Below are 21,557 nucleotides of genomic sequence, written 5' to 3' on the forward strand. Positions count from 1 at the left end.
GAAAGCCCCGCACACACCTGGCAGGAGCCTGATAATCTGTGAAAGCCCCGTACACACCTGGTAGGTTCCAGATGCACAGTGAAACCCCATTCACACACGGCAGGATCCTGATACACTGTGAAAACCCCATACACACCTGGCAGGATCCGGATCCACTGTGAAACCCCCATACACACGTGGCAGGATCCTGATACACTGTGAAACCCCATACACACATGGCAGGATCCTTATCCACTGTGAAGCCCCCATACACACCTGGCAGGATCCTGATCCACTGTGAAAACCCCATACACACCTGGGAGGATCCTGATAAACTGTGAAACACCCATACACACCTGGCAGGATCCTGATAGACTGTGAAACCCCCATACACACCTGGCAGTATCCTGATAAACGGTGAAAGCCCCATAATCACCTTGCAGGATCCTGATATATTGTGAAAACCCCGGACACACCTTGCAGGATCCTGATCCTCTGTGAAAGCCTGTACACACCTGGCAGGATTCTGATATATTGTGAAAGCCCCGTACACACCTGGCAGGATCCTGATCCTCTGTGAAACCCCATACACACCTGGCAGGATCCTGATCTGCTGTGAAAACCCCATACACACCTGGAAGGATCCTGATACACTGCGAAACCCCCATACACACCTGGCTGGATCCTGATGCACAGTGAAAACCCCATACACACCTGGCAGGATCCCGATGCACTGTGAAAACCCATACACACCTGGCAGGATCCTTATGCACTGTGAAAACCCCATTCACATCCGGCAGGAACCTGATATACTGTGAAACCCCCATACACACCTGGAAGGATCCTGATACACTGTGAAACCCCAGACACATCTGGCAGAATCCTTTTGCACTGTGAAGACCAAATACACACCTTGCAGATCCTGATACACTGTGAATACCCCAGACACACCTGGAAGGATCCTGATACACTGTGAAACCCCATACACACCTGGCAGGATCCTGATCCACTGTGAAACCCCCATACACACCTGGCAGGATCCTGATACACTGTGAAAACCCCATACACACCTGGAAGGATCCTGATACACTGTGAAAACCCCATTCACAACCAGCAGGATCCTGATACACTGTGAAACCCCCATACACACCTGGAAGGATCCTGATACACTGTGAAACCCCAGACACATCTGGCAGGATCCTTTGAACCCTGTGAAAACCCCATACACACCTGGCCGGATCCTGATCCACTGTGAAAACCCCATACACACCTGGCAGGAACCTGATAAACTGTGAAACCCCCATACACACCTGGCAGGATCCTGATAAACTGTGAAACCCCCATACACACCTGGCAGGATCCTGATAAACGGGGAACCCCCATACACACCTGGCAGGATCCTGATATCATGTGAAAACCCCATACACTCCTGGCAGGATACTGATCCTCTGTGAAACCCCGTACACATCTGGCAGGATCCTGATATATTGTGAAAACCCCGTGCACCTGGCAGGATGCTGATCCTCTGTGAAACAGCGTTCACACCTGGCAGGATCCTGATCTACTGTGAAAACCCGATACACACCTGGCAGGATCCTGAAGAACTGTGAAATCCCCATACACACCTGACAGGATCCTGATAATCTGTGAAAGCCCCGCACACACCTGGCAGGAGCCTGATAATCTGTGAAAGCCCCGTACACACCTGGTAGGTTCCTGATGCACAGTGAAACCCCATTCACATCTGGCAGGATCCTGATACACTGTGAAACCCCATACACACCTGGAAGGATCCTGATACACTGTGAAACCCCATACACACCTGGCAGGATCTGGATCCACTGTGAAACCCCCATACACACGTGGCAGGATCCTGATACACTGTGAAACCCCATACACACATGGCAGGATCCTTATCCACTGTGAAGCCCCCATACACACCTGGCAGGATCCTGATCCACTGTGAAAACCCCATACACACCTGGGAGGATCCTGATAAACTGTGAAACCCCCATACACACCTGGCAGGATCCTGATGGACAGTGAAAACCCCACACACACCTGGCAGGATCCCGATGCACTGTGAAAACCCATACACACCTGGCAGGATCCTGATGCACTGTGAAAACCCCATTCCCATCCGGCAGGATCCTGATACACTGTGAAACCCCCACACACACCTGGAATGATCCTGATACACTGTGAAACCCGAGCCACATCTGGCAGAATCCTTTTGCACTGTGAAACCCAATACACACCTTGCAGATCCTGATACACTGTGAAAACCCCATACACACCTGGCAGGATCCTGATCATCTGTGAAAACCCCATGCACACCTGGCAGGACCCTGATACACAGTGAAACCCCATACACACCAGGCAGGATCCTGATGCAAAGTAGAAACCCCATGCACAACTGGCAGGATACTGATACACTGTGAAAACCCCATCAACACCTGGCAGGAGCCTGATAAACTGTGAAAACCCCACACACACCTGGCAGGATCCTGATCCACTGTGAAAACCCCATACACACCTGGCAGGATCCTGAGACACTGTGAAAACCCCATACACACCTGGCAGGATCCTGATGCACTGTGAAACCCCATAAACACCTGGCTGGATTCTGATACACTGTGAAAACCCCATGCACACCTGGAAGGATCCTGATACTCTGTGAAACCCCATACACACCTGGCAGGATCCTGATACACTGTGAAACCCCCATACACACCTGGCAGGATCCTGATACACTGCGAAACCCCCATACACACCTGGCAGGATCCTGATGCACAGTGAAAACCCATACACACCTGGCAGGATCCTGATGTACTGTGAAAACCCCATTCACATCCGGCAGGATCCTGATACACTGTGAAACCCCCATACACAGCTGGAAGGATCCTGATACACTGTGAAACCCCAGACACATCTGGCAGAATCCTTTTGCACTGTGAAGACCCAATACACACCTAGCAGATCCTGATACACTGTGAAAACCCCATACACACCTGGAAGGATCCTGATACACTGTGAAAACCCCATTCACATCCAGCAGGATCCTGATACACTGTGAAACCCCCATACACACCTGGAAGGATCCTGATACACTGTGAAACCCCAGACACATCTGGCAGGATCCTTTGACACTGTGAAAACCCCATACACACCTGGCCGGATCCTGATCCACTGTGAAAACCCCATACACACCTGGCAGGAACCTGATAAACTGTGAAACCCCCATACACACCTGGCAGGATCCTGATAAACTGTGAAACCCCCATACACACCTGGCAGGATCCTGATAAACGGGGAAACCCCCATACACACCTGGCAGGATCCTGATATCATGTGAAAACCCCATACACACCTGGCAGGATACTGATCCTCTGTGAAACCCCGTACACATCTGGCAGGATCCTGATATATTGTGAAAACCCCGTGCACCTGGCAGGATGCTGATCCTCTGTGAAACAGCGTTCACACCTGGCAGGATCCTGATCCACTGTGAAAACCCGATACACACCTGGCAGGATCCTGATGAACTGTGAAATCCCCATACACACCTGACAGGATCCTGATAATCTGTGAAAGCCCCGCACACACCTGGCAGGAGCCTGATAATCTGTGAAAGCCCCGTACACACCTGGTAGGTTCCTGATGCACAGTGAAACCCCATTCACATCTGGCAGGATCCTGATACACTGTGAAACCCCATACACACCTGGAAGGATCCTGATACACTGTGAAACCCCATACACACCTGGCAGGATCTGGATACACTGTGAAACCCCCATACACACGTGGCAGGATCCTGATACACTGTGAAACCCCATACACACATGGCAGGATCCTTATCCACTGTGAAGCCCCCATACACACCTGGCAGGATCCTGATCCACTGTGAAAACCCCATACACACCTGGGAGGATCCTGATAAACTGTGAAACCCCCATACACACCTGGCAGGATCCTGAAAGACTGTGAAACCCCCATACACACCTGGCAGTATCCTGATAAACGGTGAAAGCCCCATAATCACCTTGCAGGATCCTGATATATAGTGAAAACCGCGTACACACCTTGCAGGATCCTGATCCTCTGTGAAAGCCTGTACACACCTGGCAGGATTCTGATATATTGTGAAAACCCCGTACACACCTGGCAGGATCCTGATCCTCTGTGAAACCCCAGACACACCTGGCAGCATCCTGATCCACTGTGAAAACCCCATACACACCTGGAAGGATACTGATACACTGCGAAACCCCCATAGACACCTGGCAGGATCCTGATGCACAGTGAAAACCCCATACACACCTGGCAGGATCCCGATGCACTGTGAAAACCCATACACACCTGGCAGGTCACTGATGCACTGTGAAAACCCCATTCACATCCGGCAGGATCCTGATGCACTGCGAAACCACCATACACACCTGGCAGGATCCTGATGCACAGTGAAAACCCCATACACACCTGGCAGGATCCCGATGCACTGTGAAAACCCATGCACAACTGGCAGGCTACTGATACACTGTGAAAACCCCATCAACACATGGCAGGAGCCTGATAAACTGTGAAAACCCCACACACACCTGGCAGGATCCTGATTCACTGTGAAAACCCCATACACACCTGGCAGGATCCTGATACACTGTGAAAACCCCATACACACCTGGCAGGATCCTGATGCACTGTGAAACCCCATAAACACCTGGCTGGATTCTCATACACTGTGAAAACCCCATGCACACCTGGAAGGATCCTGATAATCTGTGAAACCCCATAAACACCTGGCAGGATCCTGATCCACTGTGAAACCCCCATACACACCTGGCAGGATCCTGATACACTGCGAAACCCCCATACACACCTGGCAGGATCCTGATGCACAGTGAAAACCCCATACACACCTGGCAGGATCCCGATGCACTGTGAAAACCCATACACACCTGGCAGGATCCTGATGTACTGTGAAAACCCCATTCACATCCGGCAGGATCCTGATACACTGTGAAACCCCCATACACAGCTGGAAGGATCCTGATACACTGTGAAACCCCAGACACATATGGCAGAATCCTTTTGCACTGTGAAGACCCAATACACACCTAGCAGATCCTGATACACTGTGAAAACCCCATACACACCTGGAAGGATCCTGATACACTGTGAAAACCCCATTCACATCCAGCAGGATCCTGATACACTGTGAAACCCCCATACACACCTGGAAGGATCCTGATACACTATGAAACCCCAGACACATCTGGCAGGATCCTTTGACACTGGGAAAACCCCATACACACCTGGCCGGATCCTGATCCACTTTGAAAACCCCATACACACCTGGCAGGAACCTGATAAACTGTGAAACCCCCATACACACCTGGCAGGATCCTGACAAACTGTGAAACCCCCATACACACCTGGCAGGATCCTGATAAACGGGGAACCCCCATACACACCTGGCAGGATCCTGATATCATGTGAAAACCCCATACACACCTGGCAGGATACTGATCCTCTGTGAAACCCCGTACACATCTGGCAGGATCCTGATATATTGTGAAAACCCCGTGCACCTGGCAGGATGCTGATCCTCTGTGAAACAGCGTTCACACCTGGCAGGATCCTGATCTACTGTGAAAACCCGATACACACCTGGCAGGATCCTGAAGAACTGTGAAATCCCCATACACACCTGACAGGATCCTGATAATCTGTGAAAGCCCCGCACACACCTGGCAGGAGCCTGATAATCTGTGAAAGCCCCGTACACACCTGGTAGGTTCCTGATGCACAGTGAAACCCCATTCACATCTGGCAGGATCCTGATACACTGTGAAACCCCATACACACCTGGAAGGATCCTGATACACTGTGAAACCCATACACACCTGGCAGGATCTGGATCCACTGTGAAACCCCCATACACACGTGGCAGGATCCTGATACACTGTGAAACCCCATACACACATGGCAGGATCCTTATCCACTGTGAAGCCCCCATACACACCTGGCAGGATCCTGATCCACTGTGAAAACCATATACACATTTGGGAGGATCCTGATAAACTGTGAAACCCCCATACACACCTGGCATGATCCTGATACACTGTGAAGCCCCATACACACCTGGCAGGATCCTGATGCACAGTGAAAACCCCATACACGCCTGGCAGGATCCGGATGCACTGTGAAAACCCGTACACACCTGGCAGGATCCTGATGCACTGTGAAAACCCTATTCACATCCGGCAGGATCCTGATACACTGTGAAACCCCCATACACACCTGGAAGGATCCTGATACAATGTGAAACCCCAGACACACCTGGCAGAATCCTTTTGCACTGTGAAAACCCAAATACACACCTTGCAGATCCTGATACACTGTGAAAACCCCATACACACGTGGCAGGATCCTGATCCACTGTGAAAACCCCATACACACCTGGCAGGAACCTGATAAACTGTGAAACCCCCAGACACACCTGGCAGGATCCTGATATATTGTGAAAACCCCATACACACCTGGCAGGATCCTGATCCTCTGTGAAACCCCGTACACATCTGGCTGGATCCTGATATATTGTGAAAACCCCGTACACCTGGCAGGATGCTGATCCTCTGTGAAACCCCGTTCACACCTCTAAGGATCCTGAAACACTGTGAAACCCCAGACACATCTGGCAGGATCATTTTGCACTGTGAAACCCCAATACACACCTTGCAGATCCTGATACACTGTGAAAACCCAATACACACCTGGCCGGATCCTGATCCACTGCGAAAACCCCATACACACCTGGCAGGAACCTGATAAACTGTGAAACCCCCACACACACCTGGCAGGATCCTGATATATTGTGAAAACCCCATACACACCTGGCAGGATACAGATCCTCTGTGAAACCCCGTACACATCTGGCAGGATCCTGATATATTGTGAAAACTCCGTGCACCTGGCAGGATGCTGATCCTCTGTGAAACCCCGTTCACACCTGGCAGGATCCTGATCCACTGTGAAAACCCCATACACACCTGGCAGGATCCTGAAGAACTGTGAAATCCCCATACACACCTGACAGGATCCTGATAATCTGTGAAAGCCCCGCACACACCTGGCAGGAGCCTGATAATCTGTGAAAACCCCGTACACACCTGGTAGGTTCCTGATGCACAGTGAAACCCCATTCACATCTGGCAGGATCCTGATACACTGTGAAACCCCATACACACCTGGAAGGATCCTGATACACTGTGAAACCCCATACACACTTGGCAGGATCTGGATCCACTGTGAAACCCCCATACACATGTGGCAGGATCCTGATGCACTGTGAAAACCCCATACACACCTGGAAGGACCCTGATACACTGCGAAACCCCCATACACACCTGGCAGGATCCTGATGCACAGTGAAAACCCCATACACGCCTGGCAGGATCCGGATGCACTGTGAAAACCCGTACACACCTGGCAGGATCCTGATGCACTGTGAAAACCCTATTCACATCCGGCAGGATCCTGATACACTGTGAAACCCCCATACACACCTGGAAGGATCCTGATACAATGTGAAACCCCAGACACACCTGGCAGAATCCTTTTGCACTGTGAAAACCCAAATACACACCTTGCAGATCCTGATACACTGTGAAAACCCCATACACACGTGGCAGGATCCTGATCCACTGTGAAAACCCCATACACACCTGGCAGGAACCTGATAAACTGTGAAACCCCCAGACACACCTGGCAGGATCCTGATATATTGTGAAAACCCCATACACACCTGGCAGGATCCTGATCCTCTGTGAAACCCCGTACACATCTGGCTGGATCCTGATATATTGTGAAAACCCCGGACACCTGGCAGGATGCTGATCCTCTGTGAAACCCCGTTCACACCTCTAAGGATCCTGATACACTGTGAAAACCCCATACACACCTGGCAGGATCCTGAAGAACTGTGAAATCCCCATACACACCTGACAGGATCCTGATAATCTGTGAAAGCCCCGCACACACCTGGCAGGAGCCTGATAATCTGTGAAAACCCCGTACACACCTGGTAGGTTCCTGATGCACAGTGAAACCCCATTCACATCTGGCAGGATCCTGATACACTGTGAAACCCCATACACACTTGGAAGGATCCTGATACACTGTGAAACCCCATACACACTTGGCAGGATCTGGATCCACTGTGAAACCCCCATACACATGTGGCAGGATCCTGATACACTGTGAAACCCCATACACACATGGCAGGATTCTGATCCACTGTGAAGCCCCTATACACACCTGGCAGGATCCTGATCCACTGTGAAAACCCCATACACACCTGGGAGGATCCCGATAAACTGTGAAACCCCCATACACACCTGGCAGGATCCTGATAGACTGTGAAAACCACATACACACATGGCAGTATCCTGATAAACGGTGAAAGCCCCATGCACACCTGGCAGGATCCTGATATATTGTGAAAACCCCGGACACACCTTGCAGGATCCTGATCCTCTGTGAAAACCCCATACGCAGCTGGCAGGATCCTGAAGAACTGTGAAATCCCCATACACACCTGACAGGATCCTGATAATCTGTGAAAGCCCCGCACACACCTGGCAGGAGCCTGATAATCTGTGAAAACCCCGTACACACCTGGTAGGATCCTGATCCTCTGTGAAACCCCGTACACATCTATCTGGATCCTGATATATTGTGAAAACCCCGTACACCTGGCAGGATGCTGATCCTCTGTGAAACCCCGTTCACACCTCTAAGGATCCTGATCCACTGTGAAAACCCCATACACACCTGGCAGGATCCTGAAGAACTGTGAAACCCCCATACACACCTGGCAGGATCCTGATGAACTGTGAAACCCCCATACACACCTGGCAGGATCCTGATAACCTGTGCAACCCCCGCACACACCTGGCAAGAGCCTGATACACTGTGAAAACCCCGTACACACCTGGCAGGTTCCTGATGCACAGTGAAACCCCATTCACATCTGGAAGGATCCTGACACACTGTGAAACCCCACACACACCTTGCAGGATCCTGATACACTGTGAAACCCCATACACACCTGGCAGGATCCTGATCCACTGTGAAACCCCCATACACACGTGGCAGTATCCTGATACACTGTGAAGCACCATACACACCTGGCAGGATCCTGATCCACTGTGAAACCCCCAAACACACCTGGCAGGGTCCTGATACACTGTGAAAACCCGATACATACCTGGCAGGATCCTGATGCACTGTGAAACGCCATACACACCTGGCAGGATCCGGATCCACTGTGAAACCCCCATACACACCTGGCAGGATCCTGATACACTGTGAAGCCCCATACACACCTGGCAGGAGCCCGACGCACTGTGAAAACCCCAAACACACCTGGCAGGATTCTGATGCACAGTGAAACCCCATATACACCTGGCAGGACCTTGATACACAGTGAAACCCCATACACACCAGGCAGGAATCTGATGCACAGTGAAAACCCCAAACACACCTGGCAGGATCCTGATCCACTGTGAAAACCCCATACACACCTGGCAGGACCCTGATACACAGTGAAACCCCATACACATCAGGCAGGATCCTGATGCACAGTAGAAACACCATGCACAACTGGCAGGAAACTGATACACTGTGAAAACCCCATACACACCTGGCAGGATAATGATACATTGTGAAAACCCCACACACACCTGGTAGGATCCTGATACAATGTTAAAGCCCCATCAACACCTGGCAGGAGCCTGATAAACTGTGAAAACCCCACACACACCTGGCAGGATCCTGATCCAATGTGAAAATCCCACACACACCTGGTAGGATCCTGATACAATGTTAAAGCCCCATCAACACCTGGCAGGAGACTGATAAACTGTGAAAACCCCACACACACCTGGCAGGATCCTGATCCAATGTGAAAATCCCATACACACCTGGCAGGATCCTGATACACTGTGAAAATCCCAGACACACCTGGCAGGATCCTGGTACACTGTGAAAACCCTATACACACCTGGTAGGATCCTGATGCACTGTGAAAACCCCATACACACCGGGCAGGATCCTGATAGACTGTGAATACCCCATACACACCTGGCAGGATGCTGATAAACTGTGAAAAACACAAACACTCCTGGCAGGATCCTGATGCACTGTGAAACCCCATAAACACCTGGCTGGATCCTGATACACTGTGAAAACCCCATGCACACCTGGAAGGATCCTGATACTCTGTGAAACCCCATACACACCTGGCAGGATCCTGATCCACTGTGAAACCCCCATACACACCTGGCAGGATACTGATACACTATGAAACCCCAGTCACACCTGGCAGGATTCTGATAAACTGAAAACCCCAAACACTCCTGGCAGGATCCTGATGCACAGTGAAAACCCCATACACTCCGAGCAGGTCCCTGATACACAGTGAAACCCCATACACACCTGGCAGGACCACGATACACAGTGAAAACCCCATACACACGTGGCATGATCCTGATCCACTGTGAAACACCCATACACATCTGGCAGGCTCCTGATAAATGGTGAAACTCCCATACACACCTGGCAGGATCCAGATACACTGTGAAAACCTCATTCACACCTGGCAGGATCCTGATACACTGTGAAAACCCCAAACCCACCTGGCAGGACCATGATACACAGTGAAAACCCTATACACACGTGGCAGGATCCTGATACACTTTGAAACACCCATACACATCTGGCAGGATCCTGATGCACAGTGAAAACCCCATACACACCTGGCAGGATCCTGATCGACTCTGAAAACCCCATACACACCTGGCAGGACCCTGATCCACTGTGAAAACCCCATACACACCTGGCAGGATCCTGATCCACTGTGAAAACCCATACACAACTGGAAGGATCCTGATCCACTGTGCAAACCCCAAACACACCTGGCAGGATCGTAATACACAGTGAAACCCCATAAACACCTGGCAGGAACCTGATACACAGTGAAACCCCACACACACCAGGCAGGGTCCTATTGCACAGTGAAACCCCAGACACACCTGGCAGTATCCTGATCCACTGTGAATACCCCAAACACACCTGGCAGGAACCTGAAACACAGTGAAACCGCATACACAGCAGGCAGCATCCTGAAGCACAGTGGAAACCTCATACACAGCTGGCAGGATACTGATACACCATGAAAACCCCATACACAACTGGCAGGATCCTGAGGCACTGTGAAAACCCCATACACACCTGGCAGGATCCTGATACAATGTGAAAACCCCATCAACACCTTGCAGGAGCCTGATAAACTGTGAAAACCGCATACACACCTGGCAGGATCCTGATCCACTGTGAAAACCCCATACACACCTGGCAGGATCCTGATGCACTGTGAAAACCCCACACACAGCTGGCAGGATCCAGATAAACTGTGAAAACCCCATACACAGCTGGCAGGATCCTGATACACTGTGATAACCCCATACACACCTGGCAGGATCCTGATACACTGTGAAAACCCCATGCACACCGGGCAGGATCCTGAAAAACTGTGAAAACCCCATACACACCTGGCAGGATCCTGATAAACTGTGAAAACCCCATAAACACCTGGCTGGATCCTGATATACTGTGATAACCCCATGCACACCTGGAAGGATCCTGATACTCTGTGAAACCCCATACACACCAGGCAGGATCCTGATCCACTGTGAAGCCCCCATAAACACCTGGCAGGATACTGATACACTGTGAAAGCCCCATACACACCTGGAAGGATCCTGACACACTGTGAAACCCCCAAACACACCTGGCAGGATCCTGATCCACTGTGAAAACCCCATACACACCTGGCAGGATCCCGATAAACTGTGAAACCCCATACACACCTGGCAGGATCCTGAGAAACTGTGAAAACCCCATTCACATCCGGCAGGATCCTGATACACTGTGAAACCTCAAACACACCTGGCAGGATCCTGATCCACTGTGCAACCCCCAAACACACCTGGAAGGATCCTGATACACTGTGAAACCCCAGAAACATCTGGCAGGATCCTGGTGCACTGTCAAAACCCAATACACTCCTTGCAGATCCTGATACACTGTGAAAACCCCATACACACCTGGCAGGATCCTGATCCACTGTGAAAACCCCATACACACCTGGCAGGAACCTGATAAACTGTGAAACAACCCTACACACCTGGCAGGATCCTGATAAACTGTGAAATCCCCATACACACCTGGCAGGATCATGATAAACGGTGAAACCCCCACACACACCTGGCAGGATCCTGATATATTGTGAAAACTCCAAACACACCTGGCAGGATCCTGATCCTCTTTGAAACCCCATACACACCTGGCAGGATACTGATATATTGTGAAAACCCCGTACACACTTGGCAGGATGCTGATCCTCTGTGAAACCCCGTACACATCTGGCTGGATCCTGATATATTGTGAAAACCCCGTACACCTGGCAGGATGCTGATCCTCTGTGAAACCCCGTTCACACCTCTAAGGATCCTGATCCACTGTGAAAACCCCATACACACCTGGCAGGATCCTGAAGAACTGTGAAACCCCCATACACACCTGGCAGGATCCTGATGAACTGTGAAAGCCCCATACACACCTGGCAGGATCCTGATAACCTGTGCAACCCCCGCACACACCTGGCAAGAGCCTGATACACTGTGAAAACCCCGTACACACCTGGCAGGTTCCTGATGCACAGTGAAACCCCATTCACATCTGGCAGGATCCTGACACACTGTGAAACCCCACACACACCTTGCAGGATCCTGATACACTGTGAAACCCCATACACACCTGGCAGGATCCTGATCCACTGTGAAACCCCCATACACACATGGCAGTATCCTGATACACTGTGAAGCACCATACACACCTGGCAGGATCCTGATCCACTGTGAAACCCCCAAACACACCTGGCAGGGTCCTGATACACTGTGAAAACCCGATACATACCTGGCAGGATCCTGATGCACTGTGAAACGCCATACACACCTGGCAGGATCCGGATCCACTGTGAAACCCCCATACACACCTGGCAGGATCCTGATACACTGTGAAGCCCCATACACACCTGGCAGGAGCCTGACGCACTGTGAAAACCCCAAACACACCTGGCAGGATTCTGATGCACAGTGAAACCCCATATACACCTGGCGGGACCTTGATACACAGTGAAACCCCATACACACCAGGCAGGAATCTGATGCACAGTGAAAACCCCAAACACACCTGGCAGGATCCTGATCCACTGTGAAAACCCCATACACACCTGGCAGGACCCTGATACACAGTGAAACCCCATACACATCAGGCAGGATCCTGATGCACAGTAGAAACACCATGCACAACTGGCAGGATACTGATACACTGTGAAAACCCCATACACACCTGGCAGGATAATGATACATTGTGAAAACCCCACACACACCTGGTAGGATCCTGATACAATGTTAAAGCCCCATCAACACCTGGCAGGAGCCTGATAAACTGTGAAAACCCCACACACACCTGGCAGGATCCTGATCCAATGTGAAAATCCCACACACACCTGGTAGGATCCTGATACAATGTTAAAGCCCCATCAACACCTGGCAGGAGCCTGATAAACTGTGAAAACCCCACACACACCTGGCAGGATCCTGATCCAATGTGAAAATCCCATACACACCTGGCAGGATCCTGATACACTGTGAAAATCCCAGACACACCTGGCAGGATCCTGGTACACTGTGAAAACCCTATACACACCTGGTAGGATCCTGATAAACTGTGAAAACCCCATACTCACCTGGCAGATCCTGATACACTGTGATAACCCCATACACACCTGGCAGGATCCTGATGCACTGTGAAAACCCCATACACACCGGGCAGGATCCTGATAGACTGTGAATACCCCATACACACCTGGCAGGATGCTGATAAACTGTGAAAAACACAAACACTCCTGGCAGGATCCTGATGCACTGTGAAACCCCATAAACACCTGGCTGGATCCTGATACACTGTGAAAACCCCATGCACACCTGGAAGGATCCTGATACTCTGTGAAACCCCATACACACCTGGCAGGATCCTGATCCACTGTGAAACCCCCATACACACCTGGCAGGATACTGATACACTATGAAACCCCAGTCACACCTGGCAGGATTCTGATAAACTGAAAACCCCAAACACTCCTGGCAGGATCCTGATGCACAGTGAAAACCCCATACACTCCGAGCAGGTCCCTGATACACAGTGAAACCCCATACACACCTGGCAGGACCACGATACACAGTGAAAACCCCATACACACGTGGCATGATCCTGATCCACTGTGAAACACCCATACACATCTGGCAGGCTCCTGATAAATGGTGAAACTCCCATACACACCTGGCAGGATCCAGATACACTGTGAAAACCTCATTCACACCTGGCAGGATCCTGATACACTGTGAAAACCCCAAACCCACCTGGCAGGACCATGATACACAGTGAAAACCCTATACACACGTGGCAGGATCCTGATACACTTTGAAACACCCATACACATCTGGCAGGATCCTGATGCACAGTGAAAACCCCATACACACCTGGCAGGATCCTGATCGACTCTGAAAACCCCATACACACCTGGCAGGACCCTGATCCACTGTGAAAACCCCATACACACCTGGCAGGATACTGATCCACTGTGAAAAACCCATACACAACTGGAAGGATCCTGATCCACTGTGCAAACCCCAAACACACCTGGCAGGATCGTAATACACAGTGAAACCCCATAAACACCTGGCAGGAACCTGATACACAGTGAAACCCCACACACACCAGGCAGGGTCCTATTGCACAGTGAAACCCCATACACACCTGGCAGGATCCTGATCCACTGTGAATACCCCAAACACACCTGGCAGGAACCTGAAACACAGTGAAACCGCATACACAGCAGGCAGCATCCTGAAGCACAGTGGAAACCTCATACACAGCTGGCAGGATACTGATACACCATGAAAACCCCATACACAACTGGCAGGATCCTGAGGCACTGTGAAAACCCCATACACACCTGGCAGGATCCTGATACAATGTGAAAACCCCATCAACACCTTGCAGGAGCCTGATAAACTGTGAAAACCGCATACACACCTGGCAGGATCCTGATCCACTGTGAAAACCCCATACACACCTGGCAGGATCCTGATGCACTGTGAAAACCCCACACACAGCTGGCAGGATCCAGATAAACTGTGAAAACCCCATACACAGCTGGCAGGATCCTGATACACTGTGATAACCCCATACACACCTGGCAGGATCCTGATACACTGTGAAAACCCCATGCACACCGGGCAGGATCCTGAAAAACTGTGAAAACCCCATACACACCTGGCAGGATCCTGATAAACTGTGAAAACCCCATAAACACCTGGCTGGATCCTGATATACTGTGATAACCCCATGCACACCTGGAAGGATCCTGATACTCTGTGAAACCCCATACACACCAGGCAGGATCCTGATCCACTGTGAAGCCCCCATAAACACCTGGCAGGATACTGATACACTGTGAAAGCCCCATACACACCTGGAAGGATCCTGACACACTGTGAAACCCCCAAACACACCTGGCAGGATCCTGATCCACTGTGAAAACCCCATACACACCTGGCAGGATCCCGATAAACTGTGAAACCCCATACACACCTGGCAGGATCCTGAGAAACTGTGAAAACCCCATTCACATCCGGCAGGATCCTGATACACTGTGAAACCTCAAACACACCTGGCAGGATCCTGATCCACTGTGCAACCCCCAAAAACACCTGGAAGGATCCTGATACACTGTGAAACCCCAGAAACATCTGGCAGGATCCTGGTGCACTGTCAAAACCCAATACACTCCTTGCAGATCCTGATATACTGTGAAAACCCCATACACACCTGGCAGGATCCTGATCCACTGTGAAAACCCCATACACACCTGGCAGGAACCTGATAAACTGTGAAACAACCCTACACACCTGGCAGGATCCTGATAAACTGTGAAATCCCCATACACACCTGGCAGGATCATGATAAACGGTGAAACCCCCACACACACCTGGCAGGATCCTGATATATTGTGAAAACTCCAAACACACCTGGCAGGATCCTGATCCTCTTTGAAACCCCATACACACCTGGCAGGATACTGATATATTGTGAAAACCCCGTACACACCTGGCAGGATGCTGATCCTCTGTGAAACCCCGTTCACACCTGGCAGGATCCTGATCCACTGTGAAAACCCCATACACACCTGGCAGGAACCTGATGAACTGTGAAACCCCCATACACACCTGGCAGGATCCTGATAATCTGTGAAACCCCCGTACACACCTGGCAGGAGCCTGAAAATCTGTGAAAACTCCGTACACACCTGGTAGGTTCCTGATGCACAGTAAAACACCATTCACATCTGGCAGGATCCTGATACACTGTGAAAACCCATACACACCTGGAAGGATCCTGATACACTGTGAAACCCCATACACACCCGGCAGGATCTGGTTCCACTGTGAAACCCCATACACACGTGGCAGGATCCTGATACACTGTGAAACCCCAAACACACATGGCAGGATCCTGATCCACTGTGAAACCCCCACACACGTGGCATGTTCCTGATACACTGTGAAACCCCAATCACACCTGGCAGGATCCTGATCCTCTTTGAAACCCATACACACCTGGCAGGATCCTGATATATTGTGAAAACCCCGTACACACCTGGCAGGATGCTGATCCTCTGTGAAACCCCGTTCACACCTGGCAGGATCCTGATCCACTGTGAAAACCCCATACACACCTGGCAGGAACCTGATGAACTGTGAAACCCCCATACACACCTGGCAGGATCCTGATAATCTGTGAAACCCCCGTACACACCTGGCAGGAGCCTGAAAATCTGTGAAAACTCCGTACACACCTGGTAGGTTCCTGATGCACAGTAAAACACCATTCACATCTGGCAGGATCCTGATACATTGTGAAACCCCATACACACCTGGAAGGATCCTGATACACTGTGAAACCCCATACACACCTGGCAGGATCTGGTTCCACTGTGAAACCCCATACACACGTGGCAGGATCCTGATACACTGTGAAACCCCAAACACACATGGCAGGATCCTGATCCACTGTGAAACCCCCACACACGTGGCATGTTCCTGATTCACTGTGAAACCCCAATCACACCTGGCAGGATCCTGATAAACTGTGAAAAACCCATACACACCTGGCAGGATCCTGATCCACTGTGAAAACCCCATACACACCTGGTAGGATCCTGATAAGCTATGAAACCCCCATACACACCTGGCAGGATCGTGATAGACTGTGAAACCCCCATACACACCTGGCAGGATCCTGGTAAACCGTGAAACCCCTTACACACCTGGCAGGATCCTGATATATTGTGAAAACCCCGTGCACACCTTGCAGGATCCTGATCCTCTGTGAAACCCCGTACACACCTGGCAGTATCCTGATATGTTGTGAAAACCCCGTACACACCTGGCAGGATCCTGATTCTCTGTGAAACCCCATACACACCTGGCAGGATCCTGATGAACTGTGAAACCCCCATACACACCTGGCAGGATCCTGATAATCTGTGAAACCCCCGTACACACCTGGCAGGAGCCTGATACACTGTGAAAACCCCGTACAAACCTGGCAGGTTCCTGATGCACATTGAAACACCATTCACATCTGGCAGGATCCTGATACACTGTGAAACCCCAGACAAATCTGGCAGGATCCTGATACACTGTGAAAACCCATACACACCTGGCAGGATCCTGATTCTCTGTGAAACCCCCATACACACGTGGCAGGATCCTGATACACTGTGAAACCCCATACACACCTGGCAGGATCCTGATCCACTGTGAAACCCCCAAACACACCTGGCAGGATCCTGATACACTATGTAACCCCATACACACCTGGCAGGATCCTGATGCACTGTGAAACCCCCATACACACCTGGCAGGATCCTGATTAACGGTGAAACACCCATACACACCTGGCAGGATCCTGATATATTGTGAAAACCCCATACTCACCTGGCAGGATCCTGATCCTCTGTGAAACCCCATACACACGTGGCAGGATCCTGATACACTGTGAAAGCCCCGTACACACCTGGCAGGTTACTGATGCACAGTGAAACCCCATTCACATCTGGCAGGATCATGATACACTGTGAAACCCCATACACACCTGGCAGGATCCTGATACACTGTGAAACCCCATACACACCTGGCAGGATCCTGATCCACTGTGAAACCCCCATACACACGTGGCAGGATCCTGATACACTGTGAAACCCCAGACACTCCTGGCAGGATCCTGATCCACTGTGAAACCCCCAAACACACCTGGCAGGATCCTGATACACTGTGAAACCCCATACACACCTGGCAGGATCCTGATCCACTGTGAAACCCCCATACACACGTGGCAGGATCCTGATACACTGTGAAACCCCATACACACCTGGCAGGATCCTGATCCACTGTGAAACCCCCAAACACACCTGGCAGGATCCTGATACACTATGAAAACCCATACACACCTGGCAGGATCCTGATGCACTGTGAAGCCCCCATACACACCTGGCAGGATCCTGATTAACGGTGAAACCCCCATACACACCTGGCAGGATCCTGATGAACGTTGAAACCCCCATACACACCTGGCAGGATCCTGATAATCTGTGAAACCCCCGTACACACCTGGCAGGAGCCTGATACACTGTGAAAACCCCGTCCAAACGTGACAGGTTCCTGATGCACATTGAAACCCCATTCACATCTGGCAGGATCCTGATACACTGTGAAACCCCATACACACCTGGCAGGATCCTGATACACTGTGAAAACCCATACACACCTGGCAGGATCCTGATTCACTGTGAAACCCCCATACACACGTGGCAGGATCCTGATACACTGTGAAAGCCCCGTACACACCTGGCAGGTTACTGATGCACAGTGAAACCCCATTCACATCTGGCAGGATCATGATACACTGTGAAACCCCATACACACCTGGCAGGATCCTGATACACTGTGAAACCCCATACACATCTGGCAGGATCCTGATCCACTGTAAAACCCCCATACACACGTGGCAGGATCCTGATACACTGTGAAACCCCATACACACCTGCAGGATCCTGATCCACTGTGAAACCCCCAAACACACCTGGCAGGATCCTGATACACTATGTAACCCCATACACACCTGGCAGGATCCTGATGCACTGTGAAACCCCCATACACACCTGGCAGGATCCTGATTAACGGTGAAACCCCCATACACACCTGGCAGGATCCTGATATATTGTGAAATCCCCGTACACACCTGGCAGGATGCTGATCCTCTGTGAAACCCCGTTCACACCTGGCAGGATCCTGATCCACTGTGAAAACCCCATACACACCTGGCAGGATCCTGATGAACTGTGAAACCCCCATACTCACCTGGCAGTATCCTGATAATCTGTGAAAACCCCGTACACACCTGGCAGGAGCCTGATAATCTGTGAAAACACCGTACACACCTGGTAGGTTCCTGATGCACACTGAAACCCCATTCACATCTGGCAGGATCCTGATACACTGTGAAACCCCATACACACCTGGAAGGATCCTGATACACTGTGAAACCCCAGACAAACCAGGCAGGATCTGAATCCACTGTGAAACCCCCATACACACGTGGCAGGATCCTGATACACTGTGAAACCCCATACACACATGGCAGGATCTTGATCCACTGTGAAACCCCCATACACACGGGGCAGGATCCTGATAAACTGTGAAAAACCCATACACACCTGGCAGGATCCTGATCCACTGTGAAAACCCCATACACAGCAGACAGGATCCTGATAAAATATGAAACCCCCATACACACCTGGCAGGATCCTGATAGTCTGTGAAACCCCCATGCACACCTGGCAGGATCCTGATAAACGGTGAAAACCCCTATCACACCTGGAGGATCTGGATATATTGTGAAAGCCCCGTACACACCTTGCAGGATCCTGATCCTCTGTGAAATCCCGTACACACCTGGCAGGATCCTGATGAACTGTGAAAACCCCATACACACCAGGCAGGATCCTGATAATCTGTGAAACCCCCGTACACACCTAGCAGGAGCCTGATACACTGTGACAACCCCGTACACACCTGGCAGGTTCCTGATGCACAGTGAAACCCCATTCACATCTGGCAGGATCCTGATACACTGTGAATCCCCATACACACCTGGCAGGATCCTGATCTACTGTGAAACCCCCATACACACGTGGCAGGATCCTGATACACTGTGAAACCCCATACACAGCTGGCAGGATCCTGATCCACTGTGAAACCCCCAAACACACCTGGCAGGATCCTGATACACTGTGATACCCCATAAACACCTGGCAGGATCCTGATGCACTGTGAAACGCCATACACACCTGGCATGATCCTGATCCAATGTGAAACCCCCATACACACCTGGCAGGATCCTGATACACTGTGAAACAACATAGACAACCTGGCAGGATCCTGATGCACTGTGAAACCCCATACACAGTTGGCAGGATTCTGATGCACTGTGAAACCCCATAAACACCTGGCAGGATCCTGATCCACTGTGAAACCCCCATACAAACCTGGCAGGATCCTGATACACTGTGAAATCCCGATACACACCTGGAAGGATCAAGATACACTGTGAAACCCCCACACACACCTGGCAGGATCCTGATACACTGTGAAAACCCCGTACACACCTGGCAGGTTCCTGATGCACCGTGAAACCCCATTCACATCTGGGAGGCTCCTGAGACACTGTGAATCCCCATACACACCTGGCACTATCCTGATACTCTGTGAAACCCCATACACACCTGGCAGGATCCTGATCTACTGTGAAACCCCCATACACACGTGGCAGGATCCTGATACAATGTGAAACCCCATACACAGCTGGCAGGATCCTGATACACTGTGAAAACCCCACACACAGCAGGCAGGATCCTGATACACTGTGAAAACCCCATGCACACCGGGCAGGATCATGAAAAACTGTGAAAACCCCATACACACCTGGCAGGATCCTGATAAACTGTGAAAACCCCATACACACCTGGCAGTATCCTGATGCACTGTGAAACCCCATAAACACCTGGCTGGATCCTGATACACTGTGATAACCCCATGCACACCTGGAAGGATCCTGATACTCTGTGAAAACCCATACACACCTGGCAGGATCCTGATCCACTGTGAAACCCCCATAAACACCTGGCAGGATACTGATACTCTGTGAAAGCTCCATACACACCTGGAAGGATCCTGATACACTGTGAAACCCCAAACACACCTGGCAGGATCCCGATAAACTGTGAAACCCCATACACACCTGGCAGGATCCTGATACACTGTGAAAAC

This window comes from Heterodontus francisci, unplaced genomic scaffold (assembly GCF_036365525.1).
Source record: "Heterodontus francisci isolate sHetFra1 unplaced genomic scaffold, sHetFra1.hap1 HAP1_SCAFFOLD_49_2, whole genome shotgun sequence".
NCBI lineage: Eukaryota > Metazoa > Chordata > Chondrichthyes > Heterodontiformes > Heterodontidae > Heterodontus > Heterodontus francisci.